Raw genomic sequence first — 21,916 nt, 5'->3', positions numbered from 1 at the left:
CCTAGGTTTAATTCTAACGTTGCGTAATTTTGGGATGAGAGATTAGAGCCTAACAAATTGCGTAATTTCGTTGGGACCATAAGGTTGATTTTCGCTTGTTAAATTAACCTAATTCATGGAAGAGAGGATGAATGTTAAATCTTGAGTGGAATGAGGATAGAATCTATGTGGATGAACTAAGGATTACTGTTTTCTATTGTTTGAATTAATTAAACTCATTTGCTCATTGCTCTTTATTTTGATTTGAAACCACAAAACCCCCCATTTTAATTGCTTGTTCAATTAATGCCTTCAACATGTTTAATGAAGATTAATAACCAATGTTCACGGGAGACAATCTAGGGTTACCCTAGTACTACATTAATTTGTTTAAATTTTGATGAGGATTTACGACAAATCTTCTAAACACCTCGATATAAACCATCATCAAATTGGCGCCGTTGCCGGGGACATTGGTGTTGATTTTTCATAAAAATGTCATTTGCTCTGTTTTCATTTTCGTTTTCTACATATTTAGTAAATTCTCTTTTAACTTTTGCATTGTGAATACTTTAGTATAGTTGTAGTTACATAGATAAGTAGAGATATCTTGCATTTAGGTAGAACCAATTGCTGTTTTCTGCATATTGTTTGAATTCTGATTTCTGCATTTTAGTTTACCACACTGTATTTTCGTTTGCTGCAATTACCCTGTTTCTGCTGCATAATTCTGCAGAATTTGTGTTTGTGTGTTGCATATTTTAATTCCATAATTGCAATTTCTTTCTATTTCTGCTGCTTGGTGTTAATACTTTATTTTACTGCACTTAGATGTTAGTTTTTCTGCATAATTGTCATATGAATTTTTCTGCATTTTTACTGCTTCATTAGTTTACTTCTTTTCAAATTTCCATAGACAATTCCTAATGAATGACCAGATCATATCCGGGAGATTTATATCCTCCAGATATTGAAATTGATAGGACATTCCATAGAAATCTTAGGAACCTTAGTAGACAAAATTCTGCACATATTGAGGAACCATCTTCACCATTTTCTCCATCTTCTATATATTCTTCTCTGCATTCTTTAAATTCTGAAACTTTAGAAATGGCAGAAAATGACTTGACACTTAAGGAGCTTGCCACACCGGATGTGACCTACCAGACTTTATGTATCCAATACCCGGATGTGGATGCCCCTTTTGTTCTTAAAACTGGCCTAATCCATCTTTTGCCTAAATTTCATGGTCTTGCAGGTGAAGATCCGCATAAACACCTCAAAGAATTTCATATTGTTTGCTCTACAATGAGACCACAAGGTGTGCCTGAAGAGCATGTGAAATTAAAGGTTTTTCCATTTTCTCTTATGGATTTGGCTAAAGACTGGTTGTATTATCTTCCACCTGGCTCTATTACAAGTTGGGACACCCTCAAGAGATTGTTCTTGGAAAATTTTTTCCCTGCCTCAATAAGAAAGGAAATATGTGGTATTAGGCAGCTAGAGAGGGAAAGTTTGTATGAATATTGGGAGCGTTTCAAGAGACTTTGTGCTAGCTGCCCCCATCATCAGATAAGTGACCAACTCCTAATCCAATACTTCTATGAAGGCTTACATCCAATGGATAGGAGCATGATCGATGCAGCTAGTGGGGGAGCCCTAGTTGACAAGACTCCCACAGCCGCTAGAAACCTCATTGAGAATATGGCAGCTAACTCTCAACAGTTTGCTACAAGGCAAAATTCCATTATGTCTAGAAGTGTCAATGAGATTCAAACTTCAGATTCACACAAGCTGGAGCATAAACTAGATGAGTTGGCTACTATGGTAAAACAGTTGGCATCCATCCAAAAGAATTCTGCTGCATATACACCTCCACCTCCATCCATTCCAGCAATGCTTTGTGGGATTTGTTCATCTACGGATCACTTCACTGATAGTTGCCCCACATTGCAGGAAATTGAATGTTTGGAAGGTAATCCTCAAGCTTATGCTGCTAATATTTATGCTAATAAGTTTCCTTTTCAGCAGCCGCAGCAACAACAAAGCTGGGATTTATCTTCCAATAGATATAATCCCGGTTGGAGGAACCATCCTAACTTAAGGTGGGGAGGAAATGCACAGCATCAAGGCTCTAGCCAACCAACTAACAACCATTTCCAACCGCATCAAGCTGGACAAAGCAAGCCATATTCAGCAGCAACATCACCATCCATCATCTTCACCTCAACAGCACCATCAAGCATCTTCTTCAATAGCCGCTGCACCTTAAAAGAGTGAGTCATCTTTGGAAGACCTTGTGAAGCAACTCACCATGAGTAACTCAATTTCCAGCAACAGAGTCAGGCCTTCCAGCAACAGACTCAAGCAAGTATCAAGACCTTGGAGAATCAAATGGGTCAACTTGCTTCATCCCTTAATCAACTTCAATCTCAAGGTTCAGGCAATCTCCCTGCACAAACTGTCACAAACCCAAAGAATGTGAGTGCCATTACCTTGAGATCTGGTAAGGTGATGCAAGAGCCAGAAATGCCTACTGAGAAGGATCCCAGTTGCACTTTAGCTGCAGAAGGTGAAGGAGGAGAAGTTGGAAGCCAAGAGCAGCCTGCATCTATGCCCACACCATGTCAACCAAAAGTGGTAGACAAGGAGGAGAGGTCTATTCCTATTCCCTTCCCTCAAAGAATGGTTCAGCCCAGCAAGAAGCAAGAAGAGGTTGATAAAGAAATTCTGGATACTTTCAAAAAAGTTGAAGTCAATATCCCCTTGTTAGATGCTATCAAGCAAATCCTAAAGTATGCCAAATTCCTTAAGGACTTGTGCACTCATAGAAGGCGTCTAAAGGGTAATAAAAGAGTGAACATGGGGAGAAATGTATCAGCTCTTTTTGAGAGGCAGAAAACTTCCATGCCTGAGAAATGCAAAGATCCAGGGACATTTACTATTCCCTGCATTATAGGAAACAATAGGATAGATAATGCCATGCTTGATTTAGGTGCATCTATTAATGTTATACCTTTATCTATCTTCACATCTTTGTCTCTTGGACCATTGCAGCCCACGGGTGTCATCATCCAATTAGCAAATAGGAGCACTACTAATCCAGCCGGCCTTGTGGAGGATGTTCTAGTGAGAGTGAATGACTTGATCTTTCCTGCTGACTTCTACATCTTGGACATGCAAGAAGAAGAGCCAATAAAAGGAACTGCACCAATCATCTTGGGAAGGCCATTCTTGAAGACGGCCAGGACCAAAATTGATATGCATGTTGGAACTCTCACTATGGAGTTTGGAAAGAGTGTGGTTCGCTTCAACATACTAGATGCTATGAAGCACTCACCTGAGGAGCATTCAGTTTTTCACATTGATGTTCTTGATAGCTTGATAGATGATAATTTTGCTGAATTTTTAGGAGACTCTTTCGTTGATTTTTCTGATTGTATAGATACCATAGATACTAAAATTTGTGAATATTGTACTAAGTCATCTTTGTGTGATATTTGTATTGCTGACTTTCTGGATTTAGATTCTGCAACTTCTGACATTAATGACATTGAAAAATCAAAAGGGTTAGAATGTGGTTCATTGAGTACAACAAGTCTAATTGAATCTAACCCTTGTGGTTTAAATGTTGCAGAAATCATTTCAAATGAAAGTGCTAAAACACTGCATTCAGTTGAGCAGCCTCCCACCTTGGAGCTTAAACCCTTGCCTGAGCATTTAAAATATGCTTATTTGGAAATAGGTGAGAAGCTCCCTGTGATCATTTCCACTGAGCTCGATGAGGACCAAGAGGAGCAGTTGCTTGATGTGATTCGGAAGCATAGAAAGGCTATTGGTTAGACCTTGGCTGACATCCCTAGAATCAGCCCTTCCCTGTGCATGCACCGGATTTTGCTGGAAGAAGGATCCAAGCCAGTGAGACAACCCCAGAGGAGGGTAAATCCGATCATATTGGAGGTGGTGAAGAAGGAGATCACCAAACTACTCCAGGCAGGCATCATCTACCCGATATCAGATAGCACATGGGTGAGCCCAGTGCAGGTGGTGCCCAAAAAGTGAGGGATTAGAGTTGTGAAGACTGAGAAGGATGAGCTCCTGTCCACTAGAGTGCAGAACAGCTGGAGAGTCTGCATTGATTATCGGAGGCTCAACCAGGCGACCAGGAAAGACCACTTTCCTCTACCTTTCATAGATCAGATGCTGGAGCGCCTGGCAGGTAAATCTCACTACTGTTTCCTAGATGGATTCTCAGGTTATTTTCAAATATGCATAGCTCCTGAGGATCAGGAGAAGACCACTTTTACATGCCCATTTGGTACATTTGCATATAGGAGAATGCCATTTGGGCTTTGCAATGCTCCCGGTACATTTCAAAGATGCATGTTGAGCATATTTTCTGATTTGGTTGAGCATTGTATTGAAGTATTCGTGGATGACTTCACTGTATATGGGTCATCATTTTCTGCATGTTTAGGAAACTTGGATAGAGTTTTACAAAGATGTATAGAGACTAACCTTGTTCTGAACTTTGAGAAATGTCATTTTATGGTTAGGCAGGGGGTAGTCTTAGGTCATATAATATCTGAGAAGGGAATTGAGGTGGATCCTGCTAAGCTTAATGTCATTTCACAACTTTCTTACCCCTCTTGTGTGCGAGAGATGCGTGCATTTCTTGGCCATGCAGGTTTCTACAGGCGCTTTATCAAGGATTTTTCCAAGATAGCTCTTCCTCTCTCCAAGTTACTGCAAAAAGATATTGATTTCGAGTTTGGAGCCAAGTGCAAAGAGGCGTTTGATTGCCTAAAGACAGCCTTGACCACAACCCCCATCATTCAGCCACCAAACTGGACACTTCCATTTGAGCTGATGTGTGACGCATCCAATTTTGCTGTGGGTGCTGTCTTAGCACAGCAGTTTGGTAAGGATCCACATGTCATTTATTATGCATCTAGGACTTTGGATCCTGCACAGTGTAACTATACCACAACTGAAAAGGAACTATTGGCCATAGTATTTGCTTTGGATAAATTTAGATCATACTTGCTAGGGTCAAAAGTTGTGGTGTTTACTGATCATTCTGTTCTTAAGTTCCTTTTGAAAAAGACAGATTCAAAGCCAAGGCTAATAAGGTGGATGTTTCTACTTCAAGAATTTGATGTAGAGATAAAGGATAGAAGTGGAGCACAAAATTTGGTGGCGGATCATTTGAGCAGGATAGAGGGAGTCCCTAAACTCACTCCTCTAAAAGATGATTTCCCTGATGAGCAATTATTAGAGTTGTATACTTCAAAGTTGCCTTGGTTTGCTGATGTTGTAAATTTTTTAGTAGCAGGAGTTTTTCCAGCAGATGCACCAAGGAGTAAAAGGGAAAAGATCAAGAATGATGCCAAGCATTACCTCTGGGATGATCCATATTTGTGGAAGTTCTATAGTGATCAAGTGATTAGGAGATGCATTCCTGAGGAAGAAATTGCATCAATTTTGCATTTCTGTCATGTATCCACTGTAGGAGGCTATCTTGGGCCCCAAAGGACTGCAAGGAAAGTACTGGATGCGGGTTTTTATTGGCCTACAATCTTCAAGGACTCTTGGCAAGTGTGTTCTACATGTGAGAAATGCCAAAGAACTGGAGGGGTAATCACCTTGAAGCATGAAATGCCTCAACAATCCATTTTATACTGTGATGTATTCGATGTTTGGGGTATAGACTTCATGGGTCCTTTTCCTCCTTCCTTTGGTTTCTTATATATTTTGCTTGCTGTAGACTATGTCTCTAAATGGGTAGAGGCTAAGCCTACAAGAACTAATGATTCAAGAGTGGTTGCAGATTTTGTGCGTACTCATTTGTTTTGTAGGTTTGGAGTACCTCAAGCTTTGATTAGTGACCAGGGTACCCACTTCTGCAATAGAACCATTGAGACTCTACTGAGAAAGTATGGAGTATTGCACAAAGTATCTACACCTTATCACCCCCAAACCAATGGGCAGGCTGAGCTTTCCAATAGAGAAATTAAAAAGATTTTAGAAAGGATTGTTCAGCCAAATGGGAAGGACTGGAGCAATCGTCTTGATGACGCTCTTTGGGCTTATAGAACAGCATACAAGGCTCCTTTGGGAATGTCACCATACAGAATTGTCTATGGAAAAGCCTGCCACCTTCCAGTAGAAGTAGAACATCGTGCTTATTGGGCAGTGCGAGCCTGTAACATGGACATAGACAAAGCTGGAGAACAAAGGAAATTGCACTTGCAAGAATTAGAAGAACTTCGCCTTGAATCATATGAAAACTCCAGAATTTATAAGGAGAAGACAAAGGCCTTTCATGATGGAAAAATAGCAAGAAAGGAGTTTTTCATAGGTCAAAAGGTTTTGTTGTTCAATTCCCGTTTGAAGCTCATGCCTGGAAAACTCAAATCTAGGTGGATCGGACCTTTCACTGTGACTTCCATTTCTCCCTATGGAGCGGTGGAGGTAAAAAGTGAATCTACAAACAAGGTTTTTAAAGTGAATGGACATCGCCTAAAGCCTTTCCATGGGAGTCCTACACTTGAGAGCAATGTGGAGGAAGTTTTCCTAGATCAACCTCCAGCTGATCTTGATTCTTTAACTATTTTGGAGTGAAAGCTCCATTTAACGTCAAGCTAGTGACGTTAAAGAAGCGCTTTGTGAGAGGCAACTCACAGTTTTATAGCACTTTCTAGTTCTCTTTTGATTTCAATAAGCATTCTTTCATTTGAGCTGTGTTACTAGTCATGTTGCTTAGTTCATTTTGCACAAACATTTTGTTTAACACTTGACTCATTATTTGATTGATGATTTGTTCATAATTTTTGTAGAGGAAAAATTGCTGTAGTTGGACTCAATTTGTGCATATATTCATGGAAGTCCAAGTAGAGAGGGAGGAATAATCATTTCCATGGCACCAAATATTCACTCTAGAAAGAATTTTGAAGTTTGCCATGAAGGTAATCACTTTCCCAAGCCATAGTGGTCACTTTCCACCAAGGTATGTGACTTTGCTCTCTGTAGTTCTCACTTTCAATTTTCATAGTGACCACTTTGAGGGCTTTTGAATTCATTGGTCTGCGCGTAACTACTATGAAAATTCATAGTAGCCACGCGCAACACCTTGGGAAAATACACATGAAGGGCGCCTCTGTAGTGATTACTTTGTATATTCATAGTAACCACTACAAAAACTAATTTTTGAACATTTGATGCGCGTAGTTACTATGAATTTTCATAGTAACCACACGCAACCTCTTTTAAAACAACTAAGAAAGGCGCCTCTGGAGTGATTACTTTGAAAATTCATAGTAACCACGTGCACCCCATTTTTGCTGAAACCCTTGCGCGTGGCTACTATGATTATTGAGAGTAACTACGCCCAACATTTTTATATAAATAGGACCAGTTTCACGTTCACTCTCACTCTTCATTTCTGAGAAATTTTTCACTCCTCTCCTAATTTCTTGAGCACCCACTCCCTCAAATTAAATTTCTTGCATCTGAACGTCAACTCCCTACACTTTTGCACTGCATTTGAACTCCAATCCAGGTAATTTCCCCTTCCTCACTCTCTGCGTTAGGGTTCTTCATTTTTCAATTAGGGATTTTTAATTAGAACCAATTTGAGTTGAAATTACTGGTTAGAATCAGTTTCTACAAAGATAACTATATGATTTAAAGCTAGTAGGGTGATTAATTTGATCCTGTATGTACAAATTGCCATGTTTGAACCCTAGGGTAGCCACTTTCATAATTCGTAGTGATTACTATGTGGGTAATGCTGAAATTCTGCTTCCCCTAGGTTCGTTTTAGTCTAGAATGTGATTTCTTTGCATTAAAATTTGACTTCTCATGGTTAGAAATCAAATTGCATTTTCCTTTTCTGAATTTGAAGTGTTTTTGCTCTGGAGTAGTTACTATCAATATTCATAGTAACTACTCTCTGTGAATATATTGAGTCTGCTCATTTCATACACTCATTCCTTATCTGATTCAGTTGCACTACCATGTAACTGCATTTTCCCTTACTACTTGCTCTAAATTCTGGGAATTTGATTTGAAATTAGACCCATCTTGCTGCACATGCTTTTTACCTTAGCTGATCTAGTGGAATTCATCCTCTGCATTTTATATATGCTTTCTGCATTTTCACAGCCTGATTCAGAAGTTGAGAACTCATTTGATTGGATCCAAATGCACACTGTGTTAAATTTTCCAGACCATCAAATGAACCTCTTTTGATGACCATAATTCATTACATGACATTTGCTGTTCTGCATTTTAAACACATGGATTATGGATTTTATTTTGGAACTGTTATTGCTGTCATAGTAGCTACCTGTAACACATAGTGGTCACTTTACTGAACCTAATTTGTTGCTTGAATTTGCAAGTGTATGTGTCTATATGTTATTTTCTTGCTGCTGAACTTCACTAAAAGTGCCCACTTTCATAGTGGTCACTTTTATCATTTCCATATTACAAAAACTGACATAATTCACACATAGTGATCACTCTGCATATGTTTAACTGTCTGATCTTTCACTGTCAAAGTAGTTACTACCAACTAGTATAGTAGTTACTTTTGCATGCAGAACTCCTCTGATTTGTCTTAATTTTCTCTGATTTCTGCACATTTGCTGTGAAATTATATCCACATAGTACCTCTGCATTCTGTCATGCTTTACTGCCAAAGTAACTGCTTTCATTCATCATATTAGCCACTTTCTGTTGCAGCAATGCTGTAAATTGCCTGCATTTTCTCTCCTTCATGTCCAAATGGTGTGAAATTCTTGCTACAGGGTTAATTATGCACTATCACTCATTTATCCCTTTTTCTATGTGCAGATTAATGGCAAACACTCCTAGAAAGAACACACCCAGAGCCAAGAGAGCCAAGACAACTGCTGCCTCTTCATCTAGGCCTCAGCCTGCACATGATCCTTGATTTCGGTCCCTGGCTCATGAGAATTTCTTCAAAGCCAATATTCTCAGGCGACACATTGTGCAGGACAGGAATTTTGACCTGCAAAAAGGGACCTACCCCCAATTTGAGCAGGAAATCCAGCAAAAGGGGTGGGATTTGTTCACCACATGTGCTGGGCATGGGTGGAAGGACATCACCCAAGAGTTCTATGCAAATGCCTTCAGGGTTAAGGGAGATGATTTCCCCTACAGGCATTCCATGGTCAGAGGCAAGGTGATAGACTTCAACCCTGCCAACATCCAGAGGATCCTCAACATCCCTCTTCCTGAAAAGAGGCCTGGACAGCTGGACTACACTATTTTCAGCTTCTTGGAGGAGAAGGACTACAAGCCAATCCTTCAAGCAATATGCAAGGCTGGAGAGAATTGGGAGTTTGACATGAAGCTCCAGCCCAAGAACCTAACTACAAAACACCTCCTTCCACCTGCCAAAGTCTGGAGCATTTTCATCCTTAGCTCCTTCATGCCAGTCATGCACTCATCTACCTTGGCAGTGAAGAGGGCAGAACTAGTTTATGCCATCATGACAGGGATGCCTATCCATGTTGGCGATGTTATCAGCAATGCCATCATGGAGATCCTAGCTAGGAAGAAGGACTCCATGGGTTTTCCCTCCATCATTACTATGCTCTGCCAGGATGCTGGAGTTGACTTTGGGGAGTATCAGCAGAAAATCAGAGCAGCTCCCTGCATCACCACAGCTATGGTGAAGGAGCTGTTTAAAGCTAAGAAGAGCTCAGCCCCAGAAATACCTCCCCAAGCTGCAGGGAAGAAAGGCCTTCCTTCTAAAATGAAAGACCAGCTGAAGGAAATAGCTCTGTGACAAGATGCTATACATGCTGGTCATAAGGCTGCTCTGACCCTTGTAGAGACCATGTTACTCAACATGGGGAAGAAGATGGGGATGACTGCTGACCAGATCTACTATGCCCCCACCTTCCCAGCCCCTTATCTTCGAGCAGCAGTTCAGAATGATCTTCCACCTTTCACACCTACAGCAGAAGAGGAGGAGGAAGAGGAAGATAGCAGCTCTGAGGGTGAGCTAGTACCAGACCCAGTTGCAGCAGCAGAGGGGCAGGATGCTGAGGACACTGATACGGATTCAGCTGATGATGATGACCTCTCTTCCAGCGTTGATGAGGATGCAATATAGTCTTAAACTTTTATTTCTGTTATTTATTTAACCTTCTCTTTCATTGTACATATTTTTTCTGCCAATTTCCCTGTAATTAGTACACTTTTCTTTTTATTTTTCCTGCCTTTAACTTCCCTTTATTGCTTCTACTCTGAACAACAACTTAACTCTTTCATGCTATTTATATATATTATCTGAGTTTGAGTTATTTTGTTCTGCTGGTGCTGAATTTATTGTCTCTTTGTGCAGAGAATGCCCTCAGTTCCATCGAGAGGAGCATCATTTTTTTTGCCCATGAGTTGAGGCACTATCATTCATGAAAGGGGGGTGAAGTTCTTTGCCTCTATTTCATATACTCTTAACCTCATTTTTCTTGCATAATTATACATTAAAATACAAAAATATATTTTTATTCTTTTTCTTTTTCATTGAACCCAATTTTGTAATTCCAATCTTAGACTCTTATTGCAATTTTCATTCAATTCATGAACACACTCTACTTTTGTAAATAATTTTCTCTCCATGCCATGCTGAATATCTTTTCTTGCAAGGTGATTTATCCTCACATGATGTTAAGTACTTATCACCATTTTTACCATGGTAGAGAATTGAGCCCCTAATTATCTTTCTGTGTGTATGCTTCATGTAATTTTGCATCTATTCTCTAGAACTTGTCCTGCTTCTTAATTTAATATGCATTATGCAATTTTTTTTATCTAAATGATTGAGGCCTCCTTTACACACACACACAACCACTCCCCATTGCCCACCTTTGCACCTTATTGCATTACATCCTTTTCTTTTGCCAAAACTTAGTTTGCCAAAACATTTTTTTCCTTCCATCAAGAACGTATTTCTTTTGAGTAACATCAAGAGTGAATGCAAATACCAAGTTTGGGGTGTTGATTTTGATGGTAGTTGCTTGAGGACAAGCAACCTCTCAAGTTTGGGGTGGTGCACATTATACATGTTAAAATACATGTCAAAAAAAAAAAAAGTGGTTGCCAAAGTCCAATAAATCATAAAAGAAAGAATGAAAAAGGAAAGAAAATAAAATGAAGCAAGGTCCATGAGATTGAAGAGATCTTCACATAATGAAAAATGATGAAAAACAAGGTGAAAAATGCTTGAACCTCTTAGGCTACCTCATTTGATGCATTTCATTCTAATTGTTGTATTCACTCACTCAAGAGGATTCCCTTATCTTGAAAACGTACCTGAGCTTTTGACCCTCCTTGATCAAATCGAACCTTACCTATCCCTATTTGTGACCAACCAAGTCCTTTTGATAGGTAAATCATTGTATTAAGGCAAAGGAGATTGAGAATATGGGCAAGCATATGGTAGGGTAGAGCAATTTGCATGTGTTGAGGGAAAATACCTAGCTTGAAACACTGACGAGTGAAGAGTGAAACACCACCTTGTTAGCTAGATAATTTCTTTGCATTGTGTGAAGTATGATGAACCTTGTTGAATTTTTGTTTCACTTGTATGGGACTTTGCATAAAATTGATTGATATAAGTGTGCTTTCTTTGTTGAATGACTCCATGATTTTGAAATGGAGAAAGTGCATATTAGAGTTGAAAGATTGGAACAGAAAAATTTTAAGAAATTTTTTTGGATAAGTCCAACCTTTTTTACTTTAGTCCTTGAATTTTGGTTTGCTTGAGGACAAGCAAAAGTTTAAGTTTGGGGTTGTGATGAATCCATATGTTACTACATTTTTATACATCATTTATTACTTTTTATAGAAAAGAATAGACTTAGATAGTGTAAATAAGATGAATATTCCAATTAGGCTAAATAATATAGGTTTCTTAGTTTTTTGTTAATTTACATGAATTTAGATAGTTTATTTTACATATTTTGATCATTTGAATAATATGGCAGGAATCCCCAAGCTTATTTTGAAGAATTATTGGATTTTGAGGAATTTGAGGTGAAAGTAACTACTTTCAATATTGATAGTGACAACTACAGCAACCCAAAATCCACTAAACCTGCGCGTAGTTACTATCAAAATTCATAGTGATAACTCCAGAGAGTCCAAAATGTCCCAGTGTTGCGCGTGATTACTATTAATATTCATACTAATCACTCCAGAGAGGCAAAACCCAACTGATGCTGCGCGTGTTTACTATGAAAGAATGAGAGTAAGTACTTTGGAGGGCGCCAGCTTTAGTATAAATAGATTTTTACCAAATTAGGGTAGAGAGTTCTTACACTTTTTGAACCTTTTTCTCTTCTTTACTCAATTTAGGATATTTTCCAGAGCTTAGGGCAACCTTGGGTGACAGCCAAGGGTCCAACCTAGGGTTTGGTTTCTCAATTCTCTTGCTTTTACATTAATGTTAATGAGTTCTCTGCATTTCCCAACTGCGTTTTTGACCCCCATTTCCATGGAGGCTAAATTTTGTGTAATCCTTAGTAAGTTCACATAGATTCTTGAGTTCCTTGAATTTACTGATAATATAATTCCTTTCTTTCATGAATTACTTCTTCCTTGTCTCTTGAATTGAATTAATGGTGAATGAGGGGGGTATTGCTGAATTAACCCTAATTTCATTTTAAGGAGATTCTAAACTAAGGATTGCTTAATCCTAGGTTTAATTCTAACGTTGCGTAATTTTGGGATGAGAGATTAGAGCCTAACAAATTGCGTAATTTCGTTGGGACCATAAGGTTGATTTTCGCTTGTTAAATTAACCTAATTCATGGAAGAGAGGATGAATGTTAAATCTTGAGTGGAATGAGGATAGAATATATGTGGATGAACTAAGGATTGGTGTTTTCTATTGTTTGAATTAATTAAACTCATTTGCTCATTGCTCTTTATTTTGATTTGAAACCACAAAACCCCCCATTTTAATTACTTGTTCAATTAATGCCTTCAACATGTTTAATGAAGATTAATAACCAATGTTCACGGGAGACAATCTAGGGTTACCCTAGTACTACATTAATTTGTTTAAATTTTGATGAGGATTTACGACAAATCTTTTAAACACCTCGAATTAAACCATCATCACCTGCCCTTGCCTAGGCGAGCTCATCCTTGTCTGAGCAAGCAAACCAGATAGTAGAACCTCTCAAATTTTTGATATTCTCGCTTGAGCGAGGACATCTCACTTGAAGCGAGACTAATTTTGCTCCTTCTCGCTTGAGCAAGGGGACAATTGAAGCAATCCTATCTAATCTCACTTAAGCAAGACTAATTTCGCTTGAGCAAAAACACTCTTAGAATACCCAATTCAGCATGACTCAGCCTCGTTAAAGCGAGGATTACCTCACCTAAACGAGACACTCTGCACTCAGAACTCCAATAGAGGCAATACAAGCCCTTGGCTACTATCCTTAGGTTATTACATGCATAATACACTTAATGATATCAAACGCAACAACCACTCTATACTGTAATTGCACAACTTCTTAAATCAACAATCATACAACTTTCATATTCATATTTCAACATATGAAACTCATACAACTCAAGCATATACAACACAATTCAAAGGAATAATACATATAAAAATGTACTGATTTGACAATCACCTAATTAACTCTTGTGGTAACTTCATCATGAATAAATGTATAAAAACATGCAATATGTTGGAGGGTAAGCATGTTACGACTATTTTTTTCTCTTCTTCTATTATTTTTATTTTTTTACAAATAATTTAATAGAAATTGATATATCATAATTATGTATAACTTATTAATGTAGACAATATTTATTTATATTTTATATTATAATAATTATGATGATAATAATTGATAAATTATAATTAAAGAAAATTTATTAAAAATGATGGTTATATTATGTTAAAAATGACTATATTAATATTGTTGTAAATGACATGATGTTTGATAAAAAATTATTAAATTTTTAAATGTAAAAAATTTTAAAAATTGCATCGTGAAGTAAAATTATACCTCATGAACGAAAATAGTTAAATAGTAAAAAAAATCTATTAATTTCTTAAGTAACATTTTAATTGATATTAATTTTAATTATTTTATTAAATACTATATATACAATCTATATTTTAATTTGTACTTCAAATACTAAAATGTACTTTCAATTTTTTTTAAAAAAACTACATTTACAAAGATAGTAGTTTATATTACATGTTGTTAAGTTAAATTTCTGATGAATAGACAAATTTATATATTTAAATTATTTTATTAATTAGTTTAGAATAATCTATAGTTTGATATGTACTTTAAACTCTAAAATTTATTTTTGCACTAAAAAATTTACACTTACAAAAATATTATTTTATATTATATATTGTTAAATTAAATTTCTAATGAAAAGAAAAATTTATAAATTAAAATACTATATATAAAAAATTAAAATTGTTAAAATAAGTTATAATATTTTACATAATAAAAATAATTAATAGAAAAAAATATTTATAAATTTGTTGAGTTACTTTTTAATTAAAATAACATTGTTTATTTACTTTAAGTTATGTTAAAATTTAAATGATATTAATTTAAATTATTTTAAAAATTAGTTTAATATAATTTATATTTTATTATGTACTTCAAACATTAAAATATACTTTGAATTAAAAAAATTACACTTATAAAATTATTAGTTTAATATAATTTAAATCATGTATCAATTTTATTTTTAACTGATTAATTTATATCAAATTTATCATTATTTTTTTTAATACATCACAAGTAATTATTTACTTTTATGTTTTTCACGTTTTTGTAGAGAATAACAAGTTCTAATAAAGATAAATAGATCACCGTTGTGGAATACACTAAATATATATAACAAAAAAGAGTTAATTAGTACTAGTACAATACTAATTAATAAAAATGTATTAGTATTTGTATTTTTATGATTAAAAATTTATTATTTTTAATAAATTATAATTATGTTATTTTTATATGTTGTTGTATAATAATTAACTAACTTAATTTATTTTTAAATTTTCTAATTGATTAATTTTTTTCTTTCTACAAAGCAATTACATACATGCTTCCATAGCGTGAGGTATTTCTTATCGGTTCAAAGGTTATTAAAGTAAGGAAAAATATACTTCATGACAAATTTTTCGGTGACAAAGAACAAAGATAGATTTGTAGCTGTTGAAAACAATTCTTTCATTTTGCGATTCTATGCCACTAACTATTATTAAGGAATTAAATGATAATAATATAATTCTTTACTGTATCTTTGACTTTGTGAACTTTGAAGATTTGAAAATTCGTTGTGAAAATAACATCTTAACAGATATTTTGCTATAAAATTTTACTAAAGTTATTATATAATTTGTATTTAATTTATCAATTAGTTTTCTAAATTTATTTATTTTATGAGTAGATGTGATTAGAGTGGTCATGCACACAAGTTCTATTGAAGAAAAAATAAATACTTAAGGCAAGATAAAAGAATGAGAGAATTAATGTATAAATTATAAATTTGTAATATATTGTTCAAATTTCTTAGATCATACAATAATTTAGAAGATTATATTTTCTATTAGGTCGCAACTTGAGAAAGATGCAACAAAAAATGGTGAACAAAAGGCAACAATGGAAGATTTAGAAGATTGAACTATTTTTATTACAATATTATATAAATACTTTTAATATTGTGTAGAATTTGAAAAGTAAAAATGTCACCAAATATTTTTGTCTTTTATAAAATAATTTTATCTTATTATATATATATATATATATATATATATATATTTTTTTTTTTGGGATGTCTCAATTACGTAGGAGATTTCATTCCCCATTTAAATAACATCATCAAGCCTTTACATGATAGGCTTAAGAAGAATCCTCCTTCTTGGACTGATGTTCATACCAATGTTGTCAAAGAAATTAAAAATAAAGTCAAGAAGATAAATTGCTTATATCTTCCCATCCCCCAAGCCTTCAAAATTGTTGAAACTGATGCCTCGGACATAGGTTATGGAGGTATTCTAAAACAAAAAATCGAGTCTCATGAGCATATCATTGCATACACTTCAAAACATTGGAATTCTGCACAACAGAATTATTCTACTGTTAAAAAAGAAGTTTTGGCAATTGTTTTATGTGTTTCAAAATTTCAATCTGATTTATTAAATCAAAAATTCTTAATCAGAGTGGACTGCAAGTCTGCCAAAGAAATCTTACAAAAAGATGTTAAAAATCTTGCCTTGAAACAAATTTTTGCAAGATGGCAAGCAATTTTAAGTGTTTTTGATTTTGACATTGAGTATCTCAAAGGCACTTCAAACTCTCTTCCTGATTATCTTACCCGTGAATATTTACAGGATAAATAACATGCCTAGAAAGGCAATTACCCCTTCTAGGGGAGGAACCACCAGAGGCGGCAAAGTCAGGTTATCCCTGACTCTAAATAAATCAAAACCACAATCTGCTTCTGCAGATTCAAAAACCTCTTCTTCTGGGTCATCTACCCCCATTGAGTCATCGACTCAAAAGGCAATCCAAATTATTGAGTCATCAACATAGCAATATGGAACTCCAAAAGAATCCTCCAAAAAGACCTTGGTCTTGCTCCGCTTTTTATGTCAATAAACCAGCTGAGATTGAGAGAGGCACTCCCAAACTTGTCATCAATTACAAACCCCTCAATCAAGCCCTAAGATCTTTTCAAAATTTGATATGAAATCTGGGTTTTGGCAAATCCAAATTTGCGAAAATGATAGGTACAAGACTGCCTTTACTGTTCCCTTTGGGCATTACGAATGGAATGTTGCCGGGTCTGCTAAATTCAATAATTTTGGATTTTTTCCAAAATATTCAGCAACTCCTTCCGGACCAGCATGGTCGGCATTGAATTGATTCCACCATTTTACAAAGGAATACCTGTGCAACAAAGGAAGAGTGTCTTCATTTTCTGTTTTGCCATATCTGTATTGCCATGAGAAAACCCATGCTAGGGCAAAATCAGAGAAATATTTGAGATCTGCTGGAATTCTTGATTCTCGCAGATATCTGCCTTTATAAATTATATATCCTTCTTTGACGGGTGTAGGAAGGATTTCTTCAATTGGTCCAAAATAGTCCCACCATTGTAAAAACCAATTTGGAAAATCATAATTCTGATTCCTCTTGAAGTATATCAACCAAGAATGTCGCTTGAGCTTGTTTTGGAGCCAGAAAGTTCTTGTCCATGCATCAATGTAGTCCCAGTAATTATATCCTACTGGGTCAAAGGGTTGGGAAAACTTTTTATAAGAGTTTAAATTTTTCCCAAAAGCTTTTGGAGTTAAGACTTTCAGGATCTGGATTGTATAATGGGTTATAATTGAAGGATCTTTATGGTCTTTGTAATGTTTAATGGAAACAGAATCTGAATCCACTAAGATAAATTCATAAAATTGTCTGGTTCTATTTGCCGCATAGGGTCTAAAATGGAATCCAGGTGGGAAGACTTTGGTGATAGCTTTGTATGGGTTTTTGTCCCAAAATTCGGGTTCCATTTGAATAACTGAGGAAAATTTTCCTTTGGCTACATAGTGATTAGGATTTGAGGATTTTTGTTTTCCTTTTTGAAGGTCAAGGGTCCCTTCTGTTTTATTTGTGTTGGTTATTGTTTTCTGGGTTTGATTAAAAGACTGGAATATGGTGTTTAGGCTAGCTAAATCTATTTCCATGTCTTCTTCAGAGGCAATATCTGCCCATGATTTATTTGGTAGGCTACTTAAGCTTCCTTGTTGGACGGCTAAGAGCGTACTGATTGGGAGAGCATAATCTGCTTTGGTTTGTCTGGTAGTTTTAACAATAGAATCGGTCTTTTTGGAGGATTCTTTTGGAGTTCCAGATTGCTGTGTTGATGACTCAACAATTTGGATTGCCTTTTGAGTCGATGACTCAATGGGGGTAGATGACCTAGAAGAAGAGGTTTTTGAATCTGCAGAAGCAGATTGTGGTTTTGATTTATTTAGAGTCAGGGCTAACCTGACTTTGCCGCCTCTGGTAGTTCCTCCCCTGGAAGGGGTAATTGCCTTTCTAGGCATGTTACTTATCCTGTAAATATTCACGGGTAAGATAATCAGGAAGAGAGTTTGAAGTGCCTTTGAGATACTCAATGTCAAAATCAAAAACACTTAAAATTGCTTGCCATCTTGCAAAAATTTGTTTCGAGGCAAGATTTTTAACATCTTTTTGTAAGATTTCTTTGGTAGACTTGCAGTCCACTCTGATTAAGAATTTTTTATTTAATAAATCAGATTGAAATTTTGAAACACATAAAACAATTGCCAAAACTTCTTTTTTAACAGTAGAATAATTCTGTTGTGCAGAATTCCAATGTTTTGAAGTGTATGCAATGATATGCTCATGAGACTCGATTTTTTGTTTTAGGATACCTCCATAACCTATGTCCGAGGCATCAGTTTCAACAATTTTGAAGGCTTGGGGGATAGGAAGATATAAGCAATTTATCTTCTTGACTTTATTTTTAATTTCTTTGACAACATTGGTATGAACATCAGTCCAAGAAGGAGGATTCTTCTTAAGCCTATCATGTAAAGGCTTGATGATGTTATTTAAATGGGGAATGAAATCTCCTACGTAATTGAGACATCCCAAAAACCTTTGTAATTGGGTTTTATCAAGAATTCTGTCAGGAAATTTATCAGCAAATTCAATGGACCTACTGATAGGAATAATGGTACCTTGGTGGATATTATGTCCAAGGAATCTGACATTGGTTTGAAAGAGACTAATTTTTGATTTTGAAACGGCAAGACCGTTTTGTTTAATAACATTGATAAAAACATTTATATGTTTAAAATGCTGATCAATGGATTGAGAAAAAATTAAAACATCATCAATGTAGACAATGACAAATTTTGAATAAGGATTAAAAATGTCGTTCATGATTTTTTGAAACTCAGAAGGAGCATTTTTCAGACCAAAGGGCATAACATTCCATTCGTAATGCCCAAAGGGAACAGTAAAGGCAGTCTTGTACCTATCATTTTTGCAAATTTGGATTTGCCAAAACCCAGATTTCATATCGAATTTTGAAAAGATCTTAGCAGAATTAAGTCTGTTAAGAAGATCCTTTTTATTAGGGATAGGATGCCTAATCCACTGAAGGGCTTGATTGAGGGGTTTGTAATTGATGACAAGTCTGGGAGTGCCTCTCTCAATCTCAGCTGGTTTATTGACATAAAAAGCGGAGCAAGACCAAGGACTTTTACTTTTTCTAATAAGGTTCTTATCTAAGAGATCTTTAATCTCTTTCTGACAATAATGAAGAAGTTCTTCATTCATTTGAATTGGTTTGGCCTTAGTGGGAATCTGGGTATCCTTGAATCCTGATTCATAAGGGAGACTGACAATATGGTTTTTCCTATTCCAGAAAGCACTGGGCAGGTCAGAACATATGGAAATTTGGATTTTGTTTAAAAGAAATTGGATTTTCTTTTGAAGCGAAGGATTATATAATTGTTTTTCAATATAAGCAAAAGAAACTTCTTCTTTTAGAAAATTAATCTGATTAATTTTGTTTTGAATAGAATTAATATTTTTTGTAAAAGGTTTATTGAAGAATTTAAAGGTTATTTGTTTCCCTAAATGACGAGTGGATATACCATCTTTCGAAATTTGTAAGGGGAAAAGAGCCTTTATAAAAGGTGTTCCCAAAATAACTTCATTTTTTAAATTTTTTACAAGAAGAAAGTCTGTTTCAATCTTAAGTCCTTGATTCTCGATTACAGCTTTGGAAAGTTTGTAATTAATTTTGAGCTTTGAACCACTAGCGGTGCTGAGTTTTTCAGAAGTCTTTTCAAAATACTTGGTAGGAATTAATCCTTCTAAAATACAGTTTGAATCAGCACCTGTATCAAAAAGGGCTAAAGTTTCAAGAGCAAAATCATCAATAACGATTCTGATGTTAATGAAAATTTTTTGTATTTTGACCTTGTTGATCAAACACATAAAGGTTTCTTCTAAATTATCAGAATCAACCTTTTCAGAATCATTATCTTCAGGAAGTTCTACTTTCTCAATATCAGATTCATCATCTAACTGAGAAAGGATAACTTGATGAATTTGTTGTTGATCTTTGATTTCTCTGATCTCTTTCTTAAGACTATTTATTTCAATCTGGAGATCTTGAATAGTGGTGGGTTTAATACTAGAATTCTTTTCTAGTCTTTTAAAAATATTTGTAATATCGAATTTGTTTGAGGTAAAATATTCTTTAGGTTTAGGTTTATTTTCTAAAACCTCCTTAAATTTATTTAAATATTTTTTTCTGTCTTGAGGATTCGAAATAGAACTTATAGCTTCAAAAAGAAGATCCTGTTCTTTTGTTAAAACATTGACTTCTGGAGTATCATCACTATTAGAAGAGGAAACTTGGTCATCATTTTGAATTTGGTTGACCTCATCTTCAGATTCTTTATCAGAATCTTCATCAGAGGTATTAGCCAGGAGATTGTTGATCTGATCCTCTAAAGAAGGCTCTAGATTAAGGCTACTAATCTTTTTCTTTAACCTGCAATATTTGCTAATATGGCCAGGCTTTCCACAATTATAACAGGTTATGCCTGTTCTGGGCTTTTTGGGAATATTTGTGGGGATGATGTTTTCCCCTTGACTCTTAGAATTAGGTTTTCTATTGTATCTGCGTTTGTAGGGTTTTTTGTAAGAATCAACAGCCTCTTTCTTAGGAGCATGTTTTTTCTTACCAGAGGGGCAAGGTGGAAGACCAAACTGTTCGCAGAACGAACCTAATTCTTTTCTGCTCAAAGCCTTTTCCTTAGCAAGCTATTTTTGGAGTTTATCTTTTTGGCAGGCTTTAATACCGCTATGAACAATAATAGCAGTAAGCTGACCATAATCAAAACTATCATAATTGATTTCTCCAGTAGGAGAACGGCTTCGGAGTTTACTTCTAATAAGATCTCCGAAAGCTTTAGGAAGCCCATCAAGATATTTTTCTTTCCAGTAAGCTTGATTACAATCTTCCCTGGTTAAGACCCTAGACATAAAGGTGTCTCTATACCATTTGAAGTTTTCTAAAGACTCGCATTTAAGATTTGAAAGAAGTTCTCCTGATCTTTCTCTCCAAAGAGAAGGATCACCAAGAAAATGTTGGGATATTGTGTATAACAATGTATACACAGCATCAGGGAGACGCTCATTGTCATTAACAATGGTTTTCCCTTTATCATCAATTTTAACTGCAGAGAGGATGTTATCTCTATCAGCTTCAGTGAGATAATTATCCCACCAACCTTTGAGTTGGCCAGTAAAACCAGCAACGAGAATATAGACAATGGTGTCTTCAGGCATATTTTGATTAGTAAAATAGCCCATAGCGACAAACGACATATTTTGGAGTTTGGCAATGATATTATATTCAGATAATCCATCGATATTCCAAATATAAATATCATTAGAATTGAAACTTTGAATAAAATATTGCTTATCTTCTAAAATAAGGTCAGGAGCAGTAGCTCTATTATAATAAAGCTTGGATGAATTTTTCCAATTGTTGATTGGATTGATGGCTAAAACAGAGTCTGTTTCAGAACAATGTTCTGAATCAGCCTTGGAAATAACATTAACAGTTTTAGCAAGAGACCTAGTCCTGGGTTTAGCACTGGATTCCTCAGAAGGTTGAGGAGTGTCAGGAATAGTAGTAAGGAGGCTAGTAATTTTACTAAGCAACTCATTCTGGTTTTCCTCATTTACTTTGGCTTTTTCTTTTTGTTTGAGTTCTCAGATTTTCTGCTTAGCTTCGGCACTAATCTTAAAAGGTTTAAACAGAGGTTTTTCTAATTGTGGTTGGGAGGATGAAGAAG

General features: G+C 35.5%; 1 non-coding gene across 1 annotated transcript; it reads right to left on the bottom strand.

Annotated features, from left to right (window-relative positions):
• Positions 1 to 1,448: 1,448 nt before the first annotated feature.
• LOC113868233 lies at positions 1,449 to 1,553 on the bottom strand. The gene has a single exon (XR_003505257.1). It is a non-coding gene; the product is annotated as a small nucleolar RNA R71 (small nucleolar RNA).
• Positions 1,554 to 21,916: the final 20,363 nt, after the last annotated feature.

This window comes from Abrus precatorius, unplaced genomic scaffold (assembly GCF_003935025.1).
Source record: "Abrus precatorius isolate BTA unplaced genomic scaffold, Abrus_2018 Scaffold5, whole genome shotgun sequence".
NCBI lineage: Eukaryota > Viridiplantae > Streptophyta > Magnoliopsida > Fabales > Fabaceae > Abrus > Abrus precatorius.
The sequence above is the reverse complement of the archived record's forward strand: the minus strand, read 5'-3'. Positions and strand labels throughout refer to the sequence as shown.